At 36.9% G+C, this 19,117-nt stretch overlaps 1 protein-coding gene across 1 annotated transcript in view; it reads left to right on the top strand.

Moving 5' to 3' along the window:
- The first annotated feature begins 986 nt into the window (after window positions 1-986).
- Window positions 987-19,117, top strand: part of LOC107555600 (nephrocystin-4-like) — a 107,628-nt gene continuing 89,497 nt past the window's right edge. The window contains exons 1-2 of the mRNA XM_016238459.1: window positions 987-1,061; window positions 16,082-16,275. The gene's annotated coding sequence lies outside the window, so the exon portion shown is untranslated. The remainder of the gene's footprint in view (window positions 1,062-16,081; window positions 16,276-19,117) is intronic.

The following is a 19,117-nucleotide window of genomic DNA, read 5'->3' on the forward strand; positions in this document are numbered from 1 at the left end:
GGAGCACAAAATGTACAGAATTACTAGATCAATGTACGTTATTACTCAATGAAAGACTTCTGAAAGAGATTTATTCCTGACAGACATATCGCTCGGCGCTTTGTGTCACGCTTAATTAAGACGTGATATAAGACTCTTTGGATGGAAAGTGTCAGCAAATGAGCACAAATTAGTAATTAGTTTGATTTGGAGCTGTGGTCTGTGTTCTCTCCATGAGATACAACCTCGAGTGATAAGTCTTGTTACGGCAATTTCTTCACCCCCCCAAGAGGCTCACTTTGCATTGTGGGAAGAGAGCAGTGCATTTTCCATAAGACAGTATTCTGTATTCTAGTGTGGTTGTGTTTCAGGCTGTGTGGAATGTGGATCTGTGAAGGCTGTCTGCACACTGTGTGTGCGTGTGTGTGCGTGTGTGCGCGTGTGTGTGTGTTAAAAAAATGCTCTTTCTTCATTGTGTTAACAAGAAGGATGGAGACAATGGTGACAGAAAACAAAAAGAGAAATAGAGATAAATAGTATGAGAGAATTAGAGGAGGGAATATTCATCAAAATCTGTGCACTCTCATCGCCTGACGTCACTTCTCTGCAGTTCTGAGGTGATAATTCACATGTGATAGCAGTTGACAGCAGGCTCTAATTGGCCCTCATGTGGGTGGTTGACCTTTAGAGAGTGTGACTCTCAATGCATTGTCATCAGGATATTGTTGACGCTCTAAACACATCTCGCTCTGTGAAAGATGCATGAAACCCCCAACCCCCAGAGGTGTATATATCCAGGCAGGTACAAGAAAAAGGAAATAAGGGGATTGTTGTTTTTAACAGTATTGATCACCAGGGCGTGAACCCAGGGTTTAGTCCTCTATATTCTGTGCGTAGGTATTCAATGCTGGTTTAGGTGCTGGAAATGTATTTAGACTTCTCAGAAAGAGCAGTGTGGGTTTATGATTCATTGGCTCAGGAGCCCTAATTCAACTACAAAGGTGGTCGGCTGGTCCAGGGCCAGAGTGAGAGAGTTTCAGGTCGGTTGATGGAAATGTCACTTGTCTTTTTATGCCAGCGCTGTAAGTATATATTTCTTAGTTATGTACATGAAGTTTTATACTTTGCAAACTTATGCATTTGGTTTTGTGGGGCATTAATCTGTGGTAAAATCATCTAACTGGGATAAGTTCCTATTTGTTAACATTAGTTAGTACTAACAAACAATGATAACTAACAATGAAATACTAAAATGTAGTATTTACTAAAGAAACATAACAAAGCATTTATTAGTCTTAGTTATTGTTAATTTCAACATTTACTTATACATGATTAAAATCAAAGGTTCAAGGAGGTAACATGAACTAATAATGATCGGTTATATTGTATAACTGTGTATCACAAATCTTTTTTTTAAAGAAAACCTCATATTCGATTGTAAAATGTTATATTTATTATTTATGAATGTAAAATGATACAAAATGCGTATGTGTTCTTGGTCCAAATGAACCTACAAGGAGAGTACATTTTGTATACAGTAAATTTTGTTCTTGTGGGGACATTTTTTTCATGAGCAAAACAGAATTAAGTTTTTTGAAAATCTAAAAATTGCCAATAGTTTTGTGTGAGAGGTGGGTTTAGAGGTAGGGTAAAGGGATAAAAATAACAGTTTGTACAGTATAAAAATCATTAAGTAAATGAAATGTCTCCTTAAAACATGGAAACCTGTGTGTGTGTGTGTGTGTGTGTGTTTGGCCCAGTGAAAATGTTACCACTTGAACTAATCTGTGGTACAAGCCTTACTAACTTCTAGCAAAAAGGAAAAAAAAGTTGTTAAAAAGTTAAGTCCTGTCCTTGTCCTCTTCTTCATCCTTTTCCTCATCCTCATCTCATCCTTGACCTTCTCCTTCTCCTCATCCATATCTTTGCCCTCATCCTCGTCTTTATCCTCATTCTGATTGAGAACACTACTTACTGCTAGCAGCTGCGTAAGATAAGCCTTGGCCCAAAGCTCGAACACTTCCTTCACAATTATCATGGCTATTTTTGCTCACAGTTTGGCAGAGCCTGGTGAATTTAAGCCATTTGTCTAGATCTCTATTTTCAGGCCTGCCGAAAAAAACCCAAACCATTATAAATTCAATACAAATATAAGCACAGAATGAGCTGCACATGCAAAATTGATCTAACAATTTGAACACTAAGTTTTATCCAAGGATTGAATTCTAGGTACGATTTTTTTTTAATGCAATGTCCAACTGTTTTCCCCACTTTGCTATTTTCATTAATTCCTTCATACAACCTTTCAAGATTATATCTTTTTAATTTCACTTCTGTTTAATTTCATATGATTTAAACAGTGATTTAGCTTATTGACTAGATGTTTTAAAAATACTTCTTTTCACTTTTTACTTTCAGAGCTGCACAGTTTTTTAAATTAGATATGAATGACATGCAAAGATGGTCTAAAAGAACACAATACGCCTAAATTTAATCAAACTGGTCTGAAAAGACCTTCTAAACAAAGTGCGACGCTCAATAAATGGCCATGGTGGTTTTAGATTTAATCATTGCATTACTGCTGATGTTCGATTACTGTTTTCAATGTTCAAAGAATAACATTTTAAACATAGTGCTTTTCCATTTATGAATTTTCAATTTAGGACACTACTTTATACATTGCTGCCTCAACTAAACACTTTCCCACACTCTTTTTCCTCTGAATTATTGACCTTTTGTATAAAGCCTTCCCTCGACATTCCATGTCGAGGGAAGTTAGCGTCAGCTGAATCTACCCGTCTAGTATTAACTGGCTAATCCATTTCTGAGCCACTGGGAAACTTTTGGGTGCTTTTTTTTTTTGGACTGGCCTTTGACTGAAAGTTTGCGCTATTTTGTCATGTTGTTGCGAAACATTTTTGTGTTTGGCAACTGCGTTTGTATATTTTGTGTACATCTGTGCATTTGTGTGTTTTGTTGATGTTCTTCTTAGCAGAGGGCAGTGATTAGCATCATCAATGAGAGGTGTTTGTCAGCTGCAACAATTGAAAGCGGTGTGTGTGTGTGTGTGTGAGAGAGAGAGAGGCTGAGTGGGTGGATGTGGATAACATGCTAATGATACTGCTGTTACACTTCCTGCATGACTCATCGCAGTGTGATCCAGCACACTCTCTCAGTGTGGGCACACACACACACACTCACAATCTCTTATAAAGCCTGAGATATGATATATAACTGCATTCATTCTGCTCTTTCTGAAGGCATGCTGGGATGCTCATAAGCATAATAAGTGGGTTTATCACAGACTGCATCTTCCTTCTGAAATGCTATTAAACTTTTAGATGTGCAGTGAAATCACTTGTGAGCGCAGTGTAAACTGTACTAAGTGCTAATCAAAACTGTTGTAATATTCGGAAAACACTGTTAAATGAATATCTATTCATACTAGTGGTCGACTGATATTACTAATATAAATATCACTTGCTAAGTGAGATTATTATTTTTACATATACTGTACCAGATTACTGCTGTACTGTTGGGTTAGAGTGTTTACTTGCTTTTAATTTGTGTTTTAATGAGTTCTATATTTTTTAAAAAATAGGATTACAGAATCAAAAGGTTCTGATTTGAAGCATAAATCTGTTTTTTTTTTTTGTTGAAATTGATTTCCAAATGCTTTATTTCTAATTATTTTTGTAAATAGTATGTAAACTATGCATGTGTTATTTGCTATTTTTAAATAAAATAGTGTGATATTTTATAGTACTACATTGGCTTTATATTGGCCATCAACCATCCTGCTCACTAAGATATTGCATTGGCCATCAAAAATCCATATACTGTAGGTCGACGACTAATTTATACTGTGAATGATAATAATCATAAGCATATTATTAGTGCATGCTTAGTTATTGAAAAATACACACACACACGCACACAGACACACATAGCACATATGAGTACAACTATTCCATAAATAGTGTTTAAGATTACAAAGATAAGGAAACAGGCAGCCATTTTCCGGTTATTCAATATAACCTATGGTACTTTATCTTAATCTGCAGGTGTATTGATATAACTCAGTCCCTCCTGGTGCTTTCGTAGGGGCTTCAGCGTTAACAAAGGATCCCTGTGTCGCTCTGCCGTAAGCAATGTTCTTCTCAATGCTCTGATTTGCTGGATTTCATGGATTTCAACGTCATTCATTCTGTGTCGTGCTGTGTTTCTAACCCTCTCTTACAGTTTTACCAGGGTGTCTGATGGAGAGCTACTTTACACCCTAATACTGATTTCAAGCAAACATTGTGACGTAAATGCACATTTTAATTCCTGTGACAAGCTTTAAACAAAATTGGGGAAGAAGTGTTCAGATTTGCATTCATGATTCCAGTCACTGTTTTTCATGTAAAGTCTACAACAAATGTATTTTGAGAAACATCTGAAATCTGAACCATCAGAATATTTTGATATGAATATCAAAAAAACACAGAGCAATGTGCTAAAACTAGTGCTGTCAAAAAAACCTAATTAATCGCAAATTTTTTCTGAAATTAATCATGATTAATACAACATAACATTAAAGTTTTTAGATATACTTTTATCTTGCAATAATATCACATTCTTTCTTCAAATTCATGTAGAAACAACATAAAGACAGTATATTTAAAATATTTGTTTAATGGCATCTTTTTTATGACTGAAGGCGAGTATTACTGATACCATTACTACTGATATCTCCAGGAAATTGTTCTTTTTTCCCCTAATATTTAACCATTGACTTATAGCCATTCGACATTACAGTATAATTGAGAGCTATCAATTTTAACATTTATTAGACTTTAAAAAATATCAACTTCTAATTTAAGTGAGCTTAAAACAATCTTCACATAAACCCATTATAATAAATGTCATATTTTCCTGTGCCCTTCAGCAAGTAGGAAATATACAGAAATTGAATATAGTTATCAAACACTAAATTCTAAATTAAATCTAAATGAATCCTTAAAGCTACAAAAATGATTGAATTCCTCTTTTTTTTCTTTTGTTCTTTGATTAACAGACATTACAACAGCTGGTTTATTAGGTTATTTGGGTGCTATTACTTTAAGAGCTGCCGCTGCTGAACGTAACATGGATCTGACAGGCATGATCGTAGTTTCATTCTCGCTTTAATTTGAAATTATACAGGCTACAGTGCACGCCACCATATTTGTGTGTGCAATTGAAGAGCACACGCTACAAATACAGTATAATGGCTGACAGGACAGGGAAATTCTATTTTACTGACATATGGCCTGACAACATCTCATCTGACCGCAGTTCTGTTTCCACGCTTGTTTGACTAGCGCCTGTTGCTGAGGCAAAATGGAGAGTGCATCTGAAAAGTCTCCTGTTTGATGTGCTAGTAAAGACGTTCTGTGTCTAAATAAATGCAATTCTTGTCAAGAAAAAAGAGGCAGAAGCAGCAGTTGTGAGTGAGGTGGCCAACCCAAGCTCTGCCCCTGTGTTAACTGCGTTAAATATTTTTATCGTCATTAAACTGGAAAAATTAATGGCCTGCGTTAACATGCTAATTTTGACAGAACTAGCTAAAACACATCTTAGCAATTGTATAGCAACGCTATGGCAGCCACCTGCAAGTTATGCAAGGCCACAGTATCCAGGTCTTCATGACTATGCATCATTTTAAACTATTAATTTCTTTTAGTGGAAATCATTACTTTGCACCTTTAAGGGTTAATAGTAATTGTCTTTGGTTCTTTAGGCATTCAAACATCATTTTAGTTATGTCACTGATTATACCCTGGATAATTTTCTTTTTACTCCCAGCTCTTTCGCAAGTCATTTGTCAATAAATCCCAATAAATTTTATTGTAAATTTTATGAAAGCTATTAAATGTCTATTATGTGGGTAGAGCCGCAGTGCAGATTCAAATTAATATAAGGAAGCTCGTCTTTGTTCTCTGACTTACCCTTGACTCTATGTTCTTTCGACCACAATGCCGTCTAGCAGAAGTCAATAGCTTAGTCAGACCCTTTTATAATTTTCAAAGAACTGAAGACTTGCTGACCAAAGAACTCTTTTGTGCCAGAGTTATGTAAATTGTTCATACTCCCGTGCAACTCTGTAAGTATAGTTTGCTGCCACAGTAATGTAATTGATTATTGATTAGAGGAACTAACGCCTGCGTCACTATTTGATGGGGTTTGACATGTAATAAATTTAGATGTCCACATTTTTAAATGTAATTTAAAAAAAATGTTTTTATCATAAATGATACTTTATATTTGTAATTATCTATACAAAATTATTTATTAATCTAAAGTGAATTTAAGTGACAGTCCAGTAAATTATTTGGTTTAGAAATTCATGTGTGTTTTTTTAAGTATAATTATTTTATGAATTTGCATGATTAAAATTGGTCACTCCTCAACAGACAAAACAATGACGCTTTTCCCTCGATAATCGGCCCACTTGTATTAAATAAATGCTGATTGCACTCCGCAGTTATGCCACCCCTGAAATAACACTCTCTATTCATTTCATCTGCTCACTACAAAGAAATAACCTTCAGAAACCAATTTTATTTCTCGGGGGAAAATAAAAACCCTCTTCAATTCTTGAGTCTGAATGGGACGATGACCCTCACCTCTCCAGAGCTTGTCTTTTCTTGCTGCTATTATTCCTGTATTTGTTTTAAATGACCTTCCCAAGCATTCGCCTGAACCAGAATATTCAACACACAGCAGTTTCTATAAAATCAATTTGCTGGCCCGCATTTCGTCTTCTATACCTCTTATTAGTGGAATTGTTAGTGCTTTTGTTCATATTGGTGACAGTTGATCGTGAGTATTTTCAAAGTGAAAGTACTACTTGCAAAAGTCCTACTTTTCATTTGAATGGCCTTTGTAGTGACCTTTATTTTTGTAAAAAAAAAAATAGAGTATCAAGACTGAGGTGAAATAAGAGAAAAGTCGGTTGTCATTTTACGCCATGACACTGTGATCCAACCCACACATCCGTGAGTTAAATAAGTGATATTCTTTTTGAAAGTCTTTCATGAAGATTCAAAGCAACTGTTTCTATTTTTACGTCCTCTGTTCTGATTCCACCGTCAAAAACATCAAAGACATTTTGGTTTGAGGCTGAATTTGCTGCTTGTGATGCCAATGGGAACGCGTCTATTCCCTGCAAACTAAAATCCAAAAAAATAATAAATCAAGAAATAAATACAGAACTCAGGGAGCGAGGGGACTTAACCAGCTCTCTTTTTTGCATGTCTACTTGATCTTCCAAACTGAAATGCCTTAGTGTGAGACAACCACATAAACAGATGCAAAATAAAAACAGCCATTATGTTGTTTTTTTCTATTACTTTGACATTGAGTCTGAGAATAAAGTTTTGCGCGTTCCATATAAGCCTCTCATCTTTTGTGCATTTCGTTCAATTCAAAGTAATATTCCTCCATCCTTGTCGCCGGCCTTGTCTGTTAAAGGGCCTGTTGTCACGGCCGCTGGGCTAGATGATGTGTGACCCGCGGAGTCCAGAAATTTCCCAGATGAGAAACAGAGGCCAATGAGAGAGGATGAGCTTTGTCATTACTGTGAGATACACTGCGCTGCATTCATCACTCAGAAAAGATTCTCCTCCCTCGCTTTCCTCCTTCCTTCAGACTCTCTCTCTCTCACTCAGTTGCTCTCTTTGCTCTGTGAAGCTGGAAATGGGGTACGATTTAACTTCAGGCCATTTCATTGTTCCCTTTAAGCTTCTTAGCTCTAAAATATTCATATTTTGGGCACAGGAAGCAAAATCTGTGACAGCACAGAGAGCAGACAAGAAGGAGAGTGAGAGGGAAAAAAGGACAAGAGTATGAAACAGAAATAAGATATTTCTGTAGCCGATGTGTTTAGATAAGCTGCAGACAGGCTCATTTTATATGCTTATCTCTTTCTGCTTTTCTGTCTCTTTCCCCGCTTTCTGTCAATTAGTCACGTCTTTTTAAAGTAATAGTTCACCCAAAAATTAAAATACTGTCATTATTTACTCGCCCTCATGTCGATCCAAACTTGTGTGACTTTTTTTTTTCTTCTGTCAAGCTTTCCATATAATGGAGGTGAATGAGGATTGGGCCTGTCAAGATTCAAAATGACAAAAGTGTTGTAAATGTGATCCAAAAAACTGCTAAAGTAATACGATAGGTTTGTGTGAGGAACAGACTCACATTTTTCACTGAATATCTTGACATCAGCCCCAACTGATTTTTGTTGTGTTTCAGAGAAGTAGTGGTGTGCAGTTGAACAAAAAAATTTTTTTAGTCAATTATTTTCAACTAATCAGTTGATTCAGTTCACTAAACTGGTCTGAATGATTTGTTCTCAAATCACTACTCACTCACTCATTGATCATGTTACAGCAGTTTACAGTTCATTGAGATCAGTAAATAACTGATTATCAGTCTGTTTGTCTAAAGACTACAAATACGTTACTGTTCAAAAGTTTAAGATCAGTAAGACTTTTATCCAGCAAGGATGCATTAAGTTGAACAAAAGTTATAGTAAAGACATTTATATTGTTAAACAAAATTTCTATTTAAAGAAACTGTTCTTTTGAACTTTCTGTTCATCTGAGAATCCTGAAATGTTTTCAACATTGATAATATTTAAAAAATGTCACCAATCAGTATATTAGTATGATTTCTGAGGATCATGTGACACTGAAGTCTGGAGTTATGACTGAAGAAAATTCAGCTTTGCCATCACAGAAAATAATTACATAAACAGAAAAACAGAAAACAGAAAACAGAAAACAGATATTTTAAATTGTAATAATATTTCACAATATTACAGTTTTTACTGTATTTTTGATTAAATAAATGTGACCTTGGTGAGCATAAGAAGCTTCTTTCAAAAACATTTAAAATTCTTACCAACTTTTGAACAGTAGTGTAGTTCATAAACAAAGCTCGGAAGCTCCAATCCCTATTCATTGTCTTTTTGTGTTCCCGCGCTACGTGATTTAATTACTTAATTATCTCTCTCGACTGAGAACACTTTTGTTCGTGAAAACAGGCATAGGCTTTTCCATTGCTGAAACAAATAATAGCTGAATATAAAGTCTCTGGAGTACGGTGTCTCTCTCTGCTTGTTGCACTGCAGCATTTCACAATATTCTTCCAGGTAATTAGACCTCAGATTTGTCATGTCGCCCACAGGTGATTTGAGACTGTAGACCAAAAAGTCTTAGAAGGCAGCGAAAATGGGTGAACCTCACAGGGCCACAACTGCAGACAAGTCAGAAAAGTTGTTGATCAATATCTGCTTTTTAATGACCAGTTTATACATATTGGTGCCTTGGTGCCATATCGACACATTTCTTTTTATTATTATTATTGTTTAAAACACTTGTGCAACTTAATATTTTTATGGAAGCTGTGATACATTTTTGGTGAAGTTTTCTGACAAATAGATAGTTAAAAGGAACAGCATTTATTTGAAATATTTTTTTATGACAATGTAAATGTCTTTGCTGTCGCTTTTGATCAATTTGATGCATCCTTGCGAAATAAAAGTATTAATTTCCTAAAAAAAAAAATTGTACTGACTGTAAACTTTTGAATGGCAGTTTCTGACCAGTGTTGGGGGGAACACATTACAAGTAACGCGAGTTACGTAATCCGATTACTTTTTTCAAGTAACTAGCTAACTAAAGTAACACATTATCTTTTAATTTACAAGAAGATATCCAAGTTACTTTTTCAAATAAGTGTCACGGTGGGAGGGGCCAGACAATAGACAGGAGAGAGCACATGGCAACAGACAAACACAACACAAGCCATGTGCTCCCAGAACACAGTCATCTGGTGGCCCTCCTGGGCACACCGGCTGAAGACTGTGACAGAACCCCCCCCTTGAGGAGCGGATTCCAGACGCTCCAAGAGCAATCCCGGAGGGAGGCGGAACGGAGGTGGATCAGGGGGAGGGATGGTGGGCCAGGCCCGTGTAGTGGAAGAGGCGCCATGTGCTCCCAGAACACAGTCATCTGGTGGCCCTCCTGGAAACACCGGCTGAAGACTGTGACAATAAGTAACTCCAGTTAATTTTTCCCCCATTTATTGATTGACAGCTCTCCTGTCCGCATGTTGAGAGAAATCAGGAGTCAGATTCAGTTACTGTAGTTCTAGAATAAATGTGAACATGCATTAACTCATCTCACTTGCAAAAAAACAGATTCAGTATTCCTCAAAATGAATAAAAACAGTGAAATGCAACTCAGAATATGACACAAACCTGCAATAATTAAATGTTAAATAACACAAATATCCTTTATGTATTTAAGCAAAAATGTAAGCAAAAAATTACTCTAGATAAACATTTGTGTTTCTTTTTTTTTATTGCTGAAGTGTGTTGAACTTTCTTCTTCTGCGTTCTACTTTACATACGGTAAATTTACTTTTCCTTCAGCCTGAGGCTTATTAATTTCACTTTTGGTGTGAAAGGGCTTTTACGTTTGCCAAAAATATAACTTTTTTATATTAAAAATAAACAAACAAGCCCTGCCAAGATGTAAAAAGTAAAACAAAGGTAACGTAACGCATTACTTTCCATAAAAAGTAAAAGTCATGTAATTGTACTTGTAGTTTTTTAGGGAGTAACCCAATTTTGTAATGCATTACTTTTAAAAGTAACTTTCCCCAACACTGTTTATGACTAATAACTTGAGATTTAAGTGTCATTTGATGTTTTTGCGTGCACACTGATAAATGCTTTGCAATTTCATTTCTGAAATAAATTGTATTTGTGAAATTCCATTTGCTATTTTTGTAGCCCAACTGCTTCTGGTAACCATTCATTTTCTTGTATGCAAAAAGAGCAGCTTGACATATTGCTAAACTTCTACTTTTGTGTTTCACGGAAGAGAGAAAGTCATACTGTTTTGGAGCAACATAAGAGTGAGTAAATGATGACAGAATGTTCATTTCTGGGTTAACTTATCTTTGTGCTTAAACGGCCAATGGGATTTTACAGAAGAACATTTAGTCTCAATGTATTTGTCACACAAAATCGTAAAATGAAATGTACCCCACAAGTTATCATTCACATCTATATCACTGGCGAGAACCCATCAGACTCGTGGAAATGCACAGATCTGACTTATTAAGCTGTGAACTGGGCACAAAATTGCATTACATCCACTCAAAGGAAGGATTCTGAGGTACTCCGACGGTCGCTGCAGTAGCTGGGTGATTCACAGTGTAAAGTGGGATACGCGTGGACTACTTCTTGTAGGCCTGCATATAAAACACTGCACTCAATTGATATGCTAATTGGAGGAGCGGTGAGTGGGAGGCCTGAGCAGATAGATGTGACTCTCACCCTGAGGAGAAGTGAGAGAGAAAAGCTGTTAGTCCCATACCTTCTTTTACAGATCCTCTGTAATGCTGCAATTAATAACATCTGACTGCTGCTGCCACACCGTCTCCGAGCCGATGCATCTTCCAAACACCAGGTGTCTGCCAAGAGTCGCCACACAATGGCAGCAGGCTGTCATTTAATTGATGTGTTATTGTAAACATGTCTGGACATTGACTTACAGAGACAGCTGCTGGACTCGGAGTTGCACCCTTAACATTTAGCAACTGGTGACAGTTTTAGGAGGCTGGGGTGCAAGTACCTGTGATGGTTTGTTATGTAACGGAAAGGAACACTGAATCAGTGCTGGGGGCAACTAACTGAAACTGCTAATCTAACTATGCTTTTCAGTACAGTGAGCATAGTGTGCTATATTTTATAAGCTACTTTTTCCAGCAAGTGTAATATAATTATTTTCAGGTTGACTGACCGGCGGTCTGACCAATCATAATGCCGAATCTGACATTTTGTCCAACCAACAAACCAGGCAGGAGAATAGATTAATGTCAGTGAACTTGAACTTTAAAAATGGTGTGCATTGACGTCTTTCTGTGGTTGAAACAAGATACCTTCTGATACCTTCATGTTTGCGAAGGGTCAATTTTCACCCAAAAATGAAATTCTGTCATTAATTACTCACCCTCATGTCGTTCTAAACCCGTAAGACCTCCGTTCGTCTTCGGAACACAAATTAAGATATTTTTTATTGATTCTGGGAGCTCTCTGACCCTCCCATAGACAGCTATGTAAATGACAGCTATGTGACCAGCTGACCTTCAAAGACCACATTGCAAATGTGAAATCAGACATCAGAAAGATCAGGCCCTTTCTAACGGAGCATGCTGCACAACTTCTTGTCCAGGCCCTTGTCATTTCTAGGTTGGACTACTGCAATGCTCTTCTGGCTGGGCTTCCATCAAGCACAATCAACCTCTACAAATGATTCAGAATGCAGCGGCACGGCTGGTCTTCAACAAGCCCAAAAGAGCCCATGTTACACCTCTCTTTATCTCCTTGCACTGGCTACCGGTTGAGGCTCGCATCAAGTTCAAAACATTGATGCTTGCATATAGATCAGCCACAGGCTCAGCACCTGCCTATTTCCACTCACTACTACGAATCTACATCCCCTCCAGAGATCCGCTAGTGAGCGACGCCTCGTGGTACCATCACAGAGAGGCTCAAAATCACTTTCCAGAACATTCTCGTTCACCCGGTCACTCTTTCGACGCTACTTGACTTCATCATAAATAAAACAATTAAAAAACTTTCTCTTTATTTATTCCTTCCCTTTCTAACTTGTACTTATTTGAACAATGCCTAAAACTTGGTTTTACAAGCACTTCCTGTGTCTGTTTGCCATTTTAAGAAGAATCGCTTTATGTATTCCCCAACTGTAAGTAGCTTTGGATAAAAGCGTCTGCAAAATGACTAAATGTAAATGTAAATTAACACGATCAAGGTCCAGAAACGTAGTAAGGACTAGAGCCCGACGGAAATATCGTTTTGCCGATTTTATCAGCCAATAAGAGCCTGTCGCAGATATATTGGTATTGGCGAATGTGCTGCTGATATGCCACCGATATTAATTTTTTTTACAGAACATAAAATGCTTGTAAATGGTGTAATTATGTAGTTTGTCCAGCAGAGCACGCTCCGTTGTTTGCTACTGGCGACCTGGATGGCTCAAAATCACTTTCCAGAACATTCTCGTTCACCCGGTCACTCTTTCGACGCTACTTGACTTCATCATAAATAAAACAATTAAAAAACTTTCTCTTTATTTATTCCTTCCCTTTCTAACTTGTACTTATTTGAACAATGCCTAAAACTTGGTTTTACAAGCACTTCCTGTGTCTGTTTGCCATTTTAAGAAGAATCGCTTTATGTATTCCCCAACTGTAAGTAGCTTTGGATAAAAGCGTCTGCAAAATGACTAAATGTAAATGTAAATTAACACGATCAAGGTCCAGAAACGTAGTAAGGACTAGAGCCCGACGGAAATATCGTTTTGCCGATTTTATCAGCCAATAAGAGCCTGTCGCAGATATATTGGTATTGGCGAATGTGCTGCTGATATGCCACCGATATTAATTTTTTTTACAGAACATAAAATGCTTGTAAATGGTGTAATTATGTAGTTTGTCCAGCAGAGCACGCTCCGTTGTTTGCTACTGGCGACCTGGATGAAACACTTTAAAGCTTAAGTGTATGGAATACCATTGAAACTTTGAATGGCCATATCTCCGTAACGGCGCTGCGGATCCACACCAAATTCAGGGGATCCCTTCAGCTCGAGGAATCCTCTCGAACACAGAATTGAGTGTACGTCTCGAGGCCCCCTTTCGAATGAAATTAGTAAATAAAATGAGTTAAATTCACATTCCGGCGCCGACCGATCTGCCAATCGGGGGCGGGGAAGGTGGCGTTCGAGAGGGCTCCTCGAGCTGAAGGGATCCCCCGAATTTGGTGGAGATCCGCCGTTGCGTTCGTGAGATAGTGACACCAGCCAACATTTTCACTTCAGTAAGGTGGTCTGTTGTTCAGGCAGCAGCATTCAAGCATTGTCTTAATCGACCGTAAGTGCCCTGCGAAGTGGACTTCACATGATATTCCGCCATGAATCCAGTTCCAAGGGAACGTACACGTTACATTCAAAGGGCATTAAAGTATGCGAGATGTGAATTTATGTTGTATTTATTTACAGAGGTATATTATGTCACACATCACACTTCTCTAGTAAGTTTCGTCTGTGTGTGAAAACAGTAGTGCAAATCCGTGAATGAATGTTCCGAAGTGAAATAAACTTCAACGGAATAAAGTTGAATGGAATTGAATTGAAATAAAGTTGAATAAACTTCAACTTTACTGTTCAGTGCACTGATGTCAGACTCATTTTGGATAATAAAGTTTAATGGTAATTTTAAGCATTATGTAAAGCATAATGGTTCAATTGTTAAATGCCCTGCCTCCATTACATATCTTTGTCACATCATTTTTATGTATACATATTCTGTTTATGTATATACTGTATTCTATACTGTATATAGTAACAGTCAAAAGTTTGGACACACGAATGGGAAAATGTCCAAACTTTTGACTGGTACTGTACTATAATATACACAAAGAATATCGGCCGATATATTGAGCTATATATCAGCCTTTTTTACGCCCTAATATCGGTATCGGCCCCCCACAAAAAACCATATCGGTCGGGCTCTAGCAAGGACATCATTAAAATAATCCATGTGACATCAGGGGTTCAACTGTAATTTTACGAAGCTACGAGATTACTTTTTGTGTGCAAAGAAAAAAAAAAGACTTTATTCAACAATTCATCATCTCTGTGTCACTCTGGCACCAGTTTGGAGAGTATCACATACGTAAACAATGTATGCTGTTCTGTGTCAGCTGCACCACGCGGGATGCACCTGACACAGAACAGCATAAGTTGTTTATGTTCAGTGAATACTCTCCAAAATGGAGCCAGGGTGACGTGGAGGAGACAAATTGTTGAATAAAGTTGTTGTTGTTATTTTCTTTGCGCACAAAAAGTATTCTCGTAGCTTCGGAAAGTAAGTACTTCGGAAGTAAAAACTGTTTGCACTACAAACCAGTGTGTTCATAATTAAGATAATAGATTAAAATAATATGGTAAGACACACCAATTTGCAATATCAAGCAGCAAAACAAGCTTTTTTTGTACAGCTAAAAATAGCTGGAAGAGAATGAGAACCGGAAGCAAAACCCATAAAATTTAGAAAAGGCCATGCCCATTTTTACAGGAAGAATAAGGTGGATAATAAAATTAGTTGTTTTTTTGCTTATGTTAATGCATTGACCAGTGTTAACTAATGGAACCTTATTGTAAAATGTTACCATATTTAGTTAAATGCAGATTAACCAAAATAATATCATGTTGTTTGGGAAACTACAGTTTCAAAGAAACTTCCCCAATAGCAACATTACTCACTTTAAAACACTGTTTAGGCCTTGTGGTGTGTCTAAACTAGATAAAGCATCACAAAAGCATCAATCATCAATAAAAATGAACAAAGTGAAATGCTGCACAAAAATGGCAAATTTATTTAAAATAAAGTTGTGAGGAGCAAGATTTTGGACCAATGAGATTTGACATTGGGTGGAGCTACCATGCAGCATAAAAACAGAAAATAAAATCCATTCAGCTGATGCATTGTTTTCATTATTGTCACTTTATTACATTTTGTCGTCTCAGAGCATATTGCAACATTGAAAAGGCAATTAAATATGTGGAAATGAAAAGAATCCCAGTTATGTTCCTCCTGACTTTCTTTGCTCTGCAGTCAGTTGGTTTCATTCTCTGTATCTTTTCCCATAAGTTCCACACTCTGCTTACCAGAGAAATGCCATTCAGATTCAGTCCCGAGGATAGAATGGATCAATAGGGCTTACATGCCCCTCTCACTTTCCAGCACAGAGGAGTCGTAACTGTGCAGCTTTCAAACACAATCCACACGTTCCATTCCCATGCCTCCTCTGAGGATTAAATGCTAACAGACCCTGCCAAACACACTCCAATCTATGGCAAAACATACATGGAATTCCTCTCACGTGTCTGTGTACACAAACACATGTTACTGTAGTTATGCATAAATGTCTGTTGATCAGAGCGGCTTTTGAATTTCCTATCACGTGTGTTTTCCTGATCAGAACAGGGGTGTGGAGGGTCGCTCGGTTGTGGTGCAGGAGTGCAGGCTGCTGGTTGGGGTCCATAACGGCTGGGGTTGGGTGGAGAAGCCTCATGTGTTGGTGCTGGAACGTGAGGCCGGAGGGAGTGGAGCTGCCAGGGCTCGTGGAGCCAGCGCAAGCGGCAGCTTCAGGCAGACCTCCACGGACAAACTCAGGTGGATACTCGGCCCATCTGGCCTACTAATTTACCATAATTCTGAGAAATGTTGCCATACTTCCATAGACCTCGCTTCCAGTTGCAACTACATTTATTGAAATTCTTTTACCAAATATCCTGGATCTTTAATTATCTATGTTTATTTTCTGCTGCATTGATCTAGATTGATCTATGTCTCCTTGGCTGTACTGGTTGTTCTGATAATCTAATTTATTTCACACCTGTATTGATTTTTTTTTTAAAGAATGTTCATTCTGATCATTCTGAGCAATGCGGGTGCTGTCAGGCTCCAAAACGGACATAAATCAACATAAAAGTGGTTTGCACATCATATTTTGTCACCTTCTAAGTTTTCTAAAGCCATACAATAGCTTTGTTTGAGGAACAGATTGGAGATTTGTAATTGAAATAATTTAATTATTTATACCATTCAATTTAAATATATTTAATTTAACAAAAACAATAAATGTAACAATAAATCAAGATATTTTTCTTTAATTGAATTTTTTTAATCTTTAACACACATCTAATTTGCACATGCACATTTTCAAAGTTAACTTGTCAAGACTGCATGTATTTGATCAAGTATTTTGAATTATTACATTAATAATAAAATAAACATTAGTAAATTGTGGTAAATATTAAGCAGCCATTGCTCCAGCCTTCAGTGCCACGTGATCTTTCAGAAATCATTCTAATATGCTGATTTGGTGCTCAAGAAACATTTCGTATTATTATTAATGTTGAAAACAGCTAAAAATTTTTCAGGATTCTTTGATGTTTGGAAAATTTAAATGAACAGCATTTATTTGAAATAGAAATGTTTTGTAATGTTATAAATGTCTTTACTGCCCCTGTAAAGAAAAGAAAAAAACATAACCCCACACTTTTGAGTGGTAGTGTATGCAGACATCTTGAATTTCAGTATAAGCCACACATAAAGCTGTTTTATTCATAACACTTGAAATATAGTGCACAAGTCATATGGATTACTGTTATGCGTATTCCTTTTTAGACCTTGTTCTTTTATTCTTACTTTGTAAAGAAACACAGCAGCTTTGAGGTTTTTCCAAAACATCTTACTTTGTATTCCATCCAAGAACAAAAGCATTTCTGTTGAGCTCAGACTTTTCATTTTTGGGTGAATTATTCCTTTAATATAAACACTGTCAAAGAGTTCCAGTGTCTCACATGGCCTCCTCCAGTTTAATGCTCCATCTGTCCTGTTTCAGTGACTTGAACTCTCAAAGCCACACTGGTTGTCCTCCCTAGTACTTACCCAGCAGAGATCCCCTCGTCCTCACCTCACCTCGTTGTTTTTCGTCCCAGTTCCATCTCTTTTTTTCAACACAGTCCTTATCAAATATGGATTTTTAGGGTGATTTACACACTTACTCACTGGATGTTAAATATTTTAAAAGCATCTTCTCCAGAAAGTATTAAAAAAAGTTCCGCTTTCTAAATTAAGGTTTCTCATGTCTGCACTCTTCGTTTAATTAAAATGCTGATAAGCTGTCGCTGTACAACGCAAATGAGAAATGAGGCTTTGATTGTTGATGTCTGCTTCACTCCATCTGCTGCGGAAAAAAAGAAGAGCCCTGCCCCCCACCGCCACAGAGTCACTGCCATGTGAGATCTCGCAGAACAAGTCACAAGCATCGTTCCTGTGCGGTGAGAGAAAGAGGTCTATAATTACCCAATGAGAGAAATTAGGTGTCTGAGAGAGTGGAGCATCACATTCTGCCCTTTTATAAGAGAGAGAAATTGGGTGTAATTATGGAGAGGTTAGCACTAAAAACTTATGCTGCACGTTCTCAACAACACTGCTGTGATGACGGCAGCGAATGTGTCTATGAGAGCGTGTTAAAACCCGTCAAGAATGATGCAAACGATCTGACGCCGACCTGTCAGTTTCTAGATGAGATGTTGGCATGAAACCAGTGCCTGGAATTTCAACACCTTGTAGTAACACTGTCTCAAACTAACTTTTTTTGAGCCTGTTTCAATTATAACTTCATTCTTTGTCTTCCTGTATGGAAAAAGCGATGTGAACTTCATTTTGAAGTTTTAATATTTTTTTGTACCGTGCTGTGCTCATCTAAGATGCTGTGTACTTTTCCTCTGTAGTCTGTACCTGCTTATGTAATAATCTGCAATCATTTTTAATGGCTTTTTTGAGATTCGGAATCAGACTAAAAGAACAATAATATGATGACTACAGAATGCGTCATAGCAAAAACAAAACAAAAAAGAAATATAAATGCAATTTGAGCGACTTGTTCCATGTTAGAACTATAATAGTTTCATTCTAATGTTGCACAAGTATTAAACTCAGAAGAGAGAAACTAACTTTTTTTAGCTTAAAACTTTTAGTTCCTGCTAAATCGCTGTTCTTTCTCCTTCAGCTCTGTATGAGTTTCCAAACCCCATTTGTCAAGCTATTGTGGCAGAGCTGTTTTCTTCCTAGAATTTTAATTTCTAGAATTTCTTTATAAATTGCATAAATTACCATTCAAAGTTTCAGTCTACAAATTTTTTAAATGTTTTTGAAACAAGTCTCTAATGCTCGTTAAAGCTGCATTTACAATATTTGATCAAAAATGCTGAAAAAAGCAGTAGTATTGTGAAATACTGTTTTCCATTTTAATAAATTTTATTGCTGTAATTCGAATTTTCAGGAGCCAGTCTTCGGTGTCACATGATTCTTCTGAAATAATTATAATCTGATAATATGGTGCTTAAGACATATTTCTTATTATTTGTATTATATGCTGAAAACACTTCTGCTGCTTAATATTTGTTGAAACCGTGATAATAAAAGTATTTATTTATTAAAAAAT

This window comes from Sinocyclocheilus grahami, unplaced genomic scaffold (genome assembly GCF_001515645.1).
Source record: "Sinocyclocheilus grahami isolate Dianchi unplaced genomic scaffold, SAMN03320097.WGS_v1.1 scaffold539.1, whole genome shotgun sequence".
Classification (NCBI taxonomy): Eukaryota; Metazoa; Chordata; class Actinopteri; order Cypriniformes; family Cyprinidae; genus Sinocyclocheilus; species Sinocyclocheilus grahami.